The sequence below is a fragment of the Trichosurus vulpecula genome, chromosome 6 (assembly GCF_011100635.1).
Source record: "Trichosurus vulpecula isolate mTriVul1 chromosome 6, mTriVul1.pri, whole genome shotgun sequence".
NCBI lineage: Eukaryota > Metazoa > Chordata > Mammalia > Diprotodontia > Phalangeridae > Trichosurus > Trichosurus vulpecula.
Genome location: NC_050578.1, coordinates 158,333,205 through 158,344,160, shown reverse-complemented (window position 1 = coordinate 158,344,160; position 10,956 = coordinate 158,333,205).

Sequence of the window (10,956 nt, the reverse complement as noted above, 5' to 3'; positions counted from 1 at the left end):
ATCTAGATTTTAAATCCCTAAAGGCTAGTTTGTTTAGCCAGTTTCCTGGGTTGCTGAGATCATGAGTTTTTCAGACATGGGGCTATTGATGAACAAAGAAGCTATGTTCCAGCTAAAGACTGGCAGAAGGCAGCAAGGAGCCACAACCGGTTGTAGTGATGTTTCTCAGGGCTGCTAGGTGGTGCAGTAGATAGAATACTGGGCTTGGAATCATGAAGGCTCATCTTCATGAGTTCGAATAATTCCTGCTGTGCCCCTTTCCACCCACCCCTGCCCAAAATAATCCACTGCTGAAGCTAATGGTCTTTTTTTCTCTATCCTCATCCTTTTTGACTTCCCTATAGTATTTATCACGGTTATCCACTCCTGTCTTCTGGATATTCTCTCTTTGGTGGGTTTTCATGACCTTACTCTTGTTGTTCTCTTCCTTGCCTAACTGAATCCTCTCTTTAAAAAAATTAATTTTTTTTGAATCTAAACATTAAAAACCAGAATAGTTCCACACACACAGAACACAGAAAGAAGATTCTATATGAAACTGAATCTTCATTTTATATCACTTGCTCTAAAGAAAGTCTCTAATGAATTTTATGTGCTTTCTTCTGTTTCCATCCTGTGCATTTTAAAAATGTTTCAGTGACCCTCTTTTTGACTTAACCTCTAAAAACCAAACAAACAAAACCCCTTGTGGCAAATAAACATAGTCAAGCAAAATGAATTCACAAAATAGTCATGTCCAAAAATGTATGTCTCTTTCTGTACTTTGTATTTATCATCTCTATGTCAGGAAAAAGCAACCTACTTGATCCCAGGTCCTTTGGAGACATGGTTGATTATTGCATTGATGACAGTTCTTATATCTTTGAAACTTGGTTTTTTTTGGTACTTTTTTATTTAATATTTTTAGTTTTTGGCACTAATTTTCACAAGAGTTTCAATTACAAATTTTCTCCACATTTCTACCCTCCCCCTCACTCCAAGATGGCATATATTCTCATTGCCCCTTTACCCAGGCAACCATCCCTTCTGTCACCTCACTTCCCCCATCCCCTTTTCCCTTACTTTCTTGTAGGGCAAGATAGATTTTTATGCCCCATTGCCTGTATATCTTATTTCCTAGTTGCATGCAAAAACGTTTTTTTGAACATCTGCTTTTAAAACTTTGAGTTCCAAATTCTCTCCCCTCTTCCCTCCCCACCCACCCTCCCTAAGGCAAGCAATTCAACATAGGCCACGTGTCTATCATTATGCAAAACCCTTCCACAATACTTATGTTGTGAAAGACTAACTCTATTTTGTTCCTTCCTATCCTATTCCCCTTTATCCAATTTTCTCCCTTGACCCTGTCCCTTTTCAAAAGTGTTTGCTTTTGATTACCTCCTCCTCCTATCTGCCCTCCCTGCTATCATCCCCCCTTTTTATCTCCTTCCTCCTTCTTTCCTGTGGGGTAAGATACCCAATTGAGTATGTATGTTATTCCCTCCTCAGGGCAAATCCGATGAGAGCAAGATTCACTCATTCCCCCTCACCTGGCCACTCTTCCCTCCCAACAGAACTGCTTTTTCTTGCCACCTTTATGTGAGATAATTTATCCCATTATATCTCTCCCTTTCTCCCCCTCTCAATATATTCCTCTCTCATCCCTCGATTTGATTTTATTTTTTTAGATATCATCCCTTCGTATTCAGCTCACCCTGTGCCCTCTGTCTCTCTATATGTATATTCCCTTCAGCTACCCTAATACTGAGGTCTCATGAATTATACATATCATCTTTCCATGTAGAAATGTAAACAAAACAGTTCCACTTTAGTAAGTCCCTTATGATTTCTCTTTCTTGATTACCTTTTCATGCTTCTCTTGATTTTTGTATTTGAAAGTCAAATTTTCTATTCAGCTCTGGTCTTTTTACTGAGAAAGCTTGAAAGTCCTCTATTTTGTTGAAAATCCATATTTCGCCTTGGAGCATGATACTTAGTTTTGCTGGGTAGGTGATTCTTGGTTTTAATCCTAGTTTCATTGACCTCTGGAATATCATATTCTAAGCCCTTTGATCCCTTAGTGTAGAAGCTACTAGATCTTGTGTTATCCTGATTGTATTTCCACAATATTCAGATTGCTTCTTTTTGGCTGCTTGCAGTATTTTCTCTTTGGCCTGGGAGCTCTGGAATTTGGCGATGATATTCCTAGGAGTTTTCTTTTTGGGATCTTTTTCAAGAGGTGATCAGTGGATTCTTTCAACTTCTATTTTACCCTCTGGTTCTGGAATATCAGGGAAGTTTTCCTTGATAATTTCTTAAAAGATGATATCTAGGCTCTTTTTTTGATCATGGCTTTCAGGTAGTCCAATAATTTTTATATTATCTCTCTTGGATCTATTCTACAGGTCAGTGGTTTTTCCAATGAGATATTTCACATTGTCTTCCAGTTTTTCGTACCTTTGGTTCTGTTTTATAATTTCTTGATTTCTACTTGCTCCAATCTAATATTTAAGGTGGTATTTTCTTCAGTGGTCTTTTGGACCTCCTTTTCCATTCAGCTAATTCTGCCTTTCAAGGCATTCTTCTCCTCATTGACTTTTTGGAGCTCTTTTGCCATTTGAGTTATTCTATTTTTTAAGGTGTTATTTTCTTCAGTATTTTTTTGGACCTCCTTTAGCAAGTCATTGACTTGTTTTTCATGATTTTCTTGCATCATTCTCATTTCTCTTCCCAATTTTTCCTCTACTTTCCTCTACTTACTTGCTTTTCCAATTGCTTTTTGAGCTCTTCCATGGCTTGAGACCAATTCATATTTTTCTTGGAGGCTTTTGATGTAGGCTCTTTGACTTTGTGGACTTCTTCTGGCTGTATATTTTGGTCTTCTTTGTCACCAAAAAAAGATTCTGTAGTCTGAGTCTGTTTTCACTGCCTGGCCATGTTCCCAGTCAACTACTTGACCTTTGAGCTTTTTATCAGGGTATGACTGCTTGTAGAGTGGAGAGTACTTTGTCCCAAGCTTTAGGGGCTGTGCTACTGTTTTCAGAGCTACTTCTACTCTACCGTCACCACAAGCTCTGCCACAGCAGCGCTCCTCCTCCCCCAAGAACTGCCAACCAGGATGGCAACCCAGATCCAAGCAGGGCAAAGCAAGAGAACCTGCCTCTGCACCTGCAAAACTATCCCTACACTCCCGTTCTGATCTGCCGCTTTATACTTCCCACTGTGTGGGCCAGGGATTCTGGAAGCAGCTCATGCTGGAGCTCTGGAAGCAGCTGCAGGAGCTTCCTGCTGCTGCCACCACAGCCACACCACCTCCTTCTCCCCTGGGGCTGGGGCTGGACCCACTCCTACCCTGATCCAGTAGTTTTCCCACTAATCTGCTCTGTGGTCTTTGGCATTTGTGGATTGAGAAGTCTGGTAACTGCCACAGCTCAATGACTCATGGCCCTCAGTCCTGCTCTGCCTGACTCCTGGTCTGGTTGGTCCTGGGGTGGCCCAAGCTGGGCTGTGCTCTGCTCCCAGCACATTGTGATAGACCCTTCCCAGCAACCATCTAGGCTGTCCTGGGCTGGAGACCTGCTTCCCTCTGCTATTTCGCAGCTCTAGAATTTGTTCAGAGCCATTGTTTACAGGTGTTTGGAGGGATTTGGGGGACAGCTTAAGCAAGTCCCTGCTTTCCAGCTGCCATCCTGGCTATGCCCCCTTGGGTGTTCTCTTTCATAACTTCTAACAATATTCCATTATATTCATTTGCTATTATTTATTCAGCTACTCCCCAATTGATGGATATCCTCTTATGTTCTAGTTCTTTGCTTTTTCCATTTTAATCCCCCTTGCAGAATGAGGAAGTTTGCTTTGCTTGTGGCTATTCCCTTCCTGTTATTAGCCTTCTTAACTCACTCTTCCCATTCTCCTTCTCAATCCCCACTTGTTTTTCTGTTGACTTTGATGTATATTATTCTATACACATTATATATTTTATACAAAGATATATGTATATACATATACTATATATACGTATATTCTTTGATGTATACTCTTCTGATAAAAGGATTTTTTTTTTCTGTGAAGTTTGGATTCAGTCAAAGGGCCGCACTTGAGGACCTAGAGGGCTAGATGTGGCCTCAAGGCTGCAGGTTTCCCACCCCTGCTACAATATGGTGTTTGCATTTCAAAGTTCGTACTGAGCCCTGTCTTTTCATCAAGGATGCTTAAAAGTCCTCTATTCCATTAAAGAACTATTTTCCCTTCTATAGATTTATACTCAGCTTTGAAGGGTAGGTTATTCTTGGTGTAAGCCTATCTCTTTTACTTTTTGAATATTGCATTCCAACATCTCCTCTTTTTAATAAATTTCCAAGTCTTGTATGTTCCTAATGTATGTTCCTTACTACTTGAACTGCTTCTTTCTGGATGCTTGAATTCTTTTTTTTTCTTTGACATGGGAATCCTGGATTTTGGCTATGACATTCCTGGGACTTTTCCTTTTAATGTTTATTTTAGGACAAGATTAATGGATTCTTTCCATCTTTATTTTGCCCTCTAATAAATTTGGGTAGCTTTCACTTACAATTTTTAAAAATATGGTGTTCTAGGCTCAAGATACCGAATGAGCCAATTGAGATGCAGAATTAGCCAATGTGGGAACTTGTCTGCCTTGACTATGCATATTTTTTATAAGGGGGGAATTGAGAGGGAGAAAAAAAATGCTTAACTAAAAAAATTCTAACAAAAAAGAAATAAAATGCCCAGATTTAAAAAAATATCCTAGTTTTCAAGGAGTCCAATGATTCCTAAATTACCTTTTCTTGACTTGTTTTCTAGTTTGTTTTTTTCTTTTATATCAGGTATCTTATTTTTTCCCCTTCAGGGAATTCATTTCTTCACAATATTTAACACTTTCTCTTCTAAGATATTTATTCTTATTTCAATTACTTCTTGCAGAGATTGTGTTTCATTTTTAAAAATCTCTTGTTTAATTTCTTCTAGGTATTCATGTAGTCCTGATAGAAAATCCAATTTTTCCCTTCATTCTCTGTTTACAATTGCTTCAATTACATACTCCTTTTTTGGGGGGCTCTCTAGATCTATAGTAATTTTTTTTATACTTAATCTTTTCTCTTTAGCTTTAGTTCCTGAATTAAGGCTTTGCATTATAGCCAGGCTCTGCACCTTGCCATGCATTTGGGCAGAGTGGTCAGTTCTGCTTGGTTTCACCCTGGGTCATGTGAGTTCTCGTGGTGACCTTCATCTTATGTGGTAAGTTCCCTCTAAAGTTTAAAGCTTAAATCATTAGACATTTCAGGCCTTTCTGGCATTTCAGGATAGAGTGTTAGAGACCTCAGAGCCCTTGGTTTTAGAGTGTCCTGCTCTGTGTGCTATCTTCCTTGGGGTTTCTGCACTTGTGGAATTTCTGGATGCCCTGGGACTACCCTGAAGAAGCCCTTTACTTTTACTGCCTCAGGACAGAGCCTTTTAGCTACCTATATCCTTGGCCTGTCAGGCTGGTTGGCTTTTCCAGCAGCCCTTTTTGCTATTATACCTCTGAGGCTTCTGACTGACCTCTTGCACAGTTTTTGGAGTGAAAGTAATGACTTATCATAGTATCTCATTGGATTTCTTGATCATTATTCTACCTAGCATGAACTTGAGGATTTTTCTGGAGCAGGTACATGGGAGGTAGGCAGTCTCAGTTGGCAAACATTTGTCGTTGTTCAGATAGCCATCTTGGTCTGAAGTATAACTGATTCTCTCCCTGGCATGGGTAGGTGTAGGCTAATGTACTCCATCTTGGGCCCTCTACTCTTCTTTCTCTACACTTTTTTTTTGGTGATCTCATCAGATCTCTTTGATTCAATTATTGTCTCTACACTGAAGATTCTCAAGTCCAGTCCTCTTCTCTCTCCTGAGCTCCAGCCCAAATGGAACTCTGACAGACATCTCAAGGTCAACATATCCAAAAGAGAAGTCATTATCTTTCCTCTTAAATCCACTCTTCCTAACCTTTCTATTTCTGTTGTAGGCATTACCATTCTAGTCACCCAGTTTCACAACCTAGCCATCTTCCTGGATTCTTCACTCTCTTACTTTTTTTTTTGAGGTGGGAAGGCAGGGCAATTGGGGTTGTGACTTGCCCAAGGTCACACAGCTAGTGTGTCAAGTGTTTGAGGCCAGATTTCTTCACTCTCTTACTTACCACTAATAGCCCATTAGTTGCAAAGTTCTCTCAAATCTATCAACATCTTTCAAATCTACCCCCCTTTCTCTACTTATACTCCAGGCCCTCTTCACCTCTTGCCTAGATCATTGCAATAGTCTTCTCATTTCTTGTCCTGACTCTAATTTACTAATTCATCCTTCACACAGCTACTCATTTCATTTTCCTAATGCAAATATCTGATGATGTCACTCTTCTGTTCAAGAAACTACAGAGGTGCCTCATTGCCTAGAGAATCAAATATAAATTCCTCTGTTTGGCATTTAAAGACCCTCATAATCTGGATCTAGTCTATCTTTCTAGACTCATTACATGTTATTATCCTTCACACATCCTAAATTTTGGCCAAATTAGCTTTCTTCCTGTTCCTCACAAATAATCTGCCAAGTCTAGAATGCTCTCCTTCCTCACCTATACCTCTTGAAGCTCTTATCTCCCTTCAAAGCCTAACTCACAAGCTACCATCTTCAGGAAGCTTTCTCTGCCTCCCTAAGTTGCTAATGCCCCTAACCACTCTACATTTGTTTTGCCCCTAACCACTTTACATTATCTATTTTGTATATATCTTGTAATGTATTTACTTATTTGTGAACTTGTATTCTGGTAAGGGTAGAGATTCTTTCATTTTTGCATCTGTTTCTGTTGTGTTCAGTTCTGGGTGACATGTTATAGGAAGGACACAGATAAATTGGAGAGCATCCAGAAGAGTTCAAACAAGATGGTGAAAGGTCTTGAGTCAATTCCCAGTGAAGACTGGGAATGTTTAGCCAGAAGAAGAAAAGCTTCAAAGAGTACGTGCTAGCTGGGTTTGAGTATTTGAAGAACAGTCATGTGGAGAAAAGATTAGACTTGTTCTGTTTGACGCCTGGGTTTCCATACTTAACTGTGGTTGTGAGGAGCTGAGTAACCTGCTTCCATTCAAGTGGCCATCTTGGTTGGAAGTCAAGAAGTCGGAATCTTCAAACTAAAGGTAAGCTTGACTTTAATTCCTGGCAAAATTTCTGGACCACGTTATTAAACAGATGGTTTGTGATCACTTAAGAAGGAAACAGTGATTACTATGAAGCATCAAGAACAAGTTGTTCCAGACTTATCTCATTGCCTTTATTTGACAAGTTTACTTACTGGCACATCAGGGGAATAATGTAGGTGCAGCATGTCTGGAATTCAGCATGGCATTTGGCACAACAACAAACATCATCATCCTCATCATCATCATAAATGTGTATGTAGCCCTTTAAGTCCTGCAAAGTACTTTACACACATTAACAATATCTTAGTGGACGAGGTCTGAAATAATAATATAGAATTGGCTGAACACCTGGACTCCAAAAATGATGATTAACAGATTGATGCCAATCAGGAAGATTTTAGTGGAGTGCCCTGAGAATCAGTTCTTGACCCTAACTCTATTCCACATGGTCATCAGTGTCTTGGATGAACACATTTGTGAAATTTGCAGACACTATGAAGCCACCTATGAGGAATAGCTAACATACTGGACAGAAGAATCAAGACATCAAAAGCTCTTGAGAGGCCAGAATGAATTGGTGACTCTAAGAAAGGTGAAATTCAAGACAGCTAAATGTCAAATACCTACTTACAGATTAAAAATAGTGGCACCAGTACAGTACTGGGGATGTGCTGTGGCCTGTGGAAAAGACTGGGCATTTTAACTGAAATGCTGAGAGCTGATGAGTCAACAATAAGACATTCTTGGCAAACTAAAAGGCTAGAAGTAGTTACTACTATTAATTATATATGTAAGTGGCACTTTATAGTTGGCAAAGTTTATTATGCATTATATCTTTTGAGCTTCACAATAACCCTCTGAGGCAGATAGTATCATTTCCAGAGAAAGCAATGCTTAGCATAGAGTCTGGCACAAAGTAGGAGCTTAATTATGTTTATTGACTGGTTGATTTATTGATTTTGCAGATTGGGAAGCTGAGGCTTAAAAGGGTTATGACTTGCCTAGGGTCACACAGCTAGTTTTGTCTGCAACAGGATTTGAACCCAGATATTCTGGACTTTTGAGTTCAGCCCTCAATTGCACTATATCATGCCGTTGCCTCGCCATAATTGAAGCAGTGTCCAGACTGAAGAAGAGGTTAGCTGCACTGTGCTTTACCCTGGTCAGACCACATGTAGAATATTGCTTTGGCTTTGGGTATCCCCTTCATGGAAGAAAACTGATAACTGTGTACAGAGAAGGGTGACAGAATAGCAAACAGACTTGAAACTGCACTGTACAAGGCAAAATAAAAGGAACTGAGGATACTGAGTCTAGATAAAGAAGACTCAGAAGGGTTATGAGAAATGTCTTAAAGAAATTGAACTAGGGTTGAATTCACTTCCTAACTACAGGCTCGTACCCATATATAACCAAGTTCTCAGGATAATGTTTTTAAATAATTGGAGGAAATTCTAAATTTCAGTTAGAGTTTAGTAAAAATAAAGATATAATTTTTTTCTCCATCACAATTCATGGGCCCCCACAAATCTGTTCACAGATCCCCTTGGAGTTTAACTGCAGGTTAAGAACTCTTGTTATAGAGCCTCAACACTCCCCCCCCCCCCCTTCAAAATCCCCTGCACTTGAATGAATAGAAATGACACCTCCCATCAAAAGCTACCTCTGCTGTAAAGATCTGGGGGATTTACTGGATGGAGTTACAGCAGTTTTATAACAAGAATTATAAATACACCAGAGAACATGGTGGTGAGGTATTCATAATATTTTCATTTGATGCAATTTCAGGGGGCTAAGTTTGTAAAGTGTTTGTCTCCTCATTTATAACAACATTATTTAAATATACAAATGTTTATCAAACTAATTGATAGTCACAAAGAATAATGTGAACCAATCACTTACTTATCTAACATTAAGTGACTACTATGTGCAAGACACTTTGGTAGATAAAAGGAACACAAAAATAGATGGAAAATATACTCTGCTCTCAGGAGAATCTAAAGTAGAGAAAGACAAGCATAGAAATAAATATGATACATGGGATAGTGAGATTAAGTGTGAAGGAAAGATCCAAACAAACATTAGGAGTAATTTGAGTGGGAGAGATCTTTCAGCTGGGGGGATGGGAAGGGATGGGATAAGGTAGGGAAGGTTTCAAAAAGTGGCAACTGAGTAGGGCTTTGCAGGAAGGGAAGAACTTTGGAAAAGAGATTATGCAATTCTTTGATAAGAAAGATTAGGTTAAAAATGATTTTTTGAAAGGAGATTTAAATATTCCCTGCTTCTATGGGGAAAAACCTTTTCATCTTTTTTTTGTTGTTGTTCTTATTAGGTCCCCTTTTAAAATAATCTTGCTAAGTCAGTCAATAGACATACTTTACTGTGATAGAACTAGTATTTGCCTAATACAACTGGCTTCTGCTCCAGCTTTCCTGGCTGTGGCTTCAGCAATTCTACTTCCCTCACCTGCCCTCCCCACACCTGGTTGGCTCTGGCTTCCCTGATGCAGCTTTCTGATCAAGAGGCATAAAGTCTCAGTGGACTGCAGTCTGGGTGTCTCAGACCCAGCCACACCCATCAGCCCAATGGCATACCGACTAGACACATTCTAAGTGCTCCTGTATTCTTTTTGTTTATTCTTGCTGCGTTTGGGCAAAGTCGACCTCTTCTGCCTTTTGCTAAATGTTCCTAATTTCTTCCCAACATTGCACCTGAAGGGGGTGATGGGTTAAGAGCCCTACAATTATATGACTGCCAGAATACTGAAGTTCTGAAAAGATAAAAGGAACCTTGTAATGCCTTAAAGTGAGAGATTCATTTCTCAAGATGAAAAAATTAAAATTAGAGAACAAGTTTCTGTGGGAATTGGAAACTAAGATAAATGTATTGGTTTTTTAAGCGGATGAAATAATGTGTGACACAAGGAAGTAGAAGGCCAAGAGGAAAAGCAAAAAAAGAACTCACTCTGGGAAAAGAAAAAACAGATTCATGCTAGCAAAGGGGAAATAGAAAAAAAAATCAAGGAAAAAGCAGAAGGGGAGATATTCATGGAATCATAGAACTTTAGTTGGAAGGTTTTCGTTGATAATGGAAGTGTTCTTTCAACATAACTTGGGAAGTAATATCACTTCTAAGAATGTAAATTTTGGATTCATGGGTGAATCAAAGGCACATTTAAAACAGATTGTTTTATTTACTTTTAGGACAGAATGAGAAGAGCCTGGGAGATAGGTCTTCAGTTGACCACTGAAGTCTTCCAGAAGACTCCTTGGTCCTTCTGACGCAGTCTGGAAACATTAGGGCCAGGTCTTACTACATCTTCCTCAGGTTAGACAGTTAGCAAGCCCTCTTCTCTCCAGCTTGTTTGTTGGTATTACCAGGCCTGAGGGCATGCGCAATGCAAAGTGCCCATATTTTGTGTTCAGAACCAAGGCTACAGTGAAGTTGTGCAATGCAACACCGGCAAGCCCTGCCTGCCAGAAACACCTAGGATTCATTATGTGTTTGATTTGGAATTAACTTTTGGTTGTTGTGCATTCAGAAAGCTTTTACTGTTGCCAAATTTTTCATGACCTTAATGGGGGTCGATGAAGTCCAGTAACCCCAAGACTGGAGGTCTCTGACAGGCTAGTCCATGAATTCATGGATTCAAGCATTCTTTAAGTCAAAGTGGCAAAGATTTATTACTAAGCTTTTCACTGGGCAAGAGTTCTTAGGAAACCTTAGAGGGGTACAGTTAAAGTTTATATAGGGTAAACTATAGTAAAACATGTGCCATGCTAAGTGG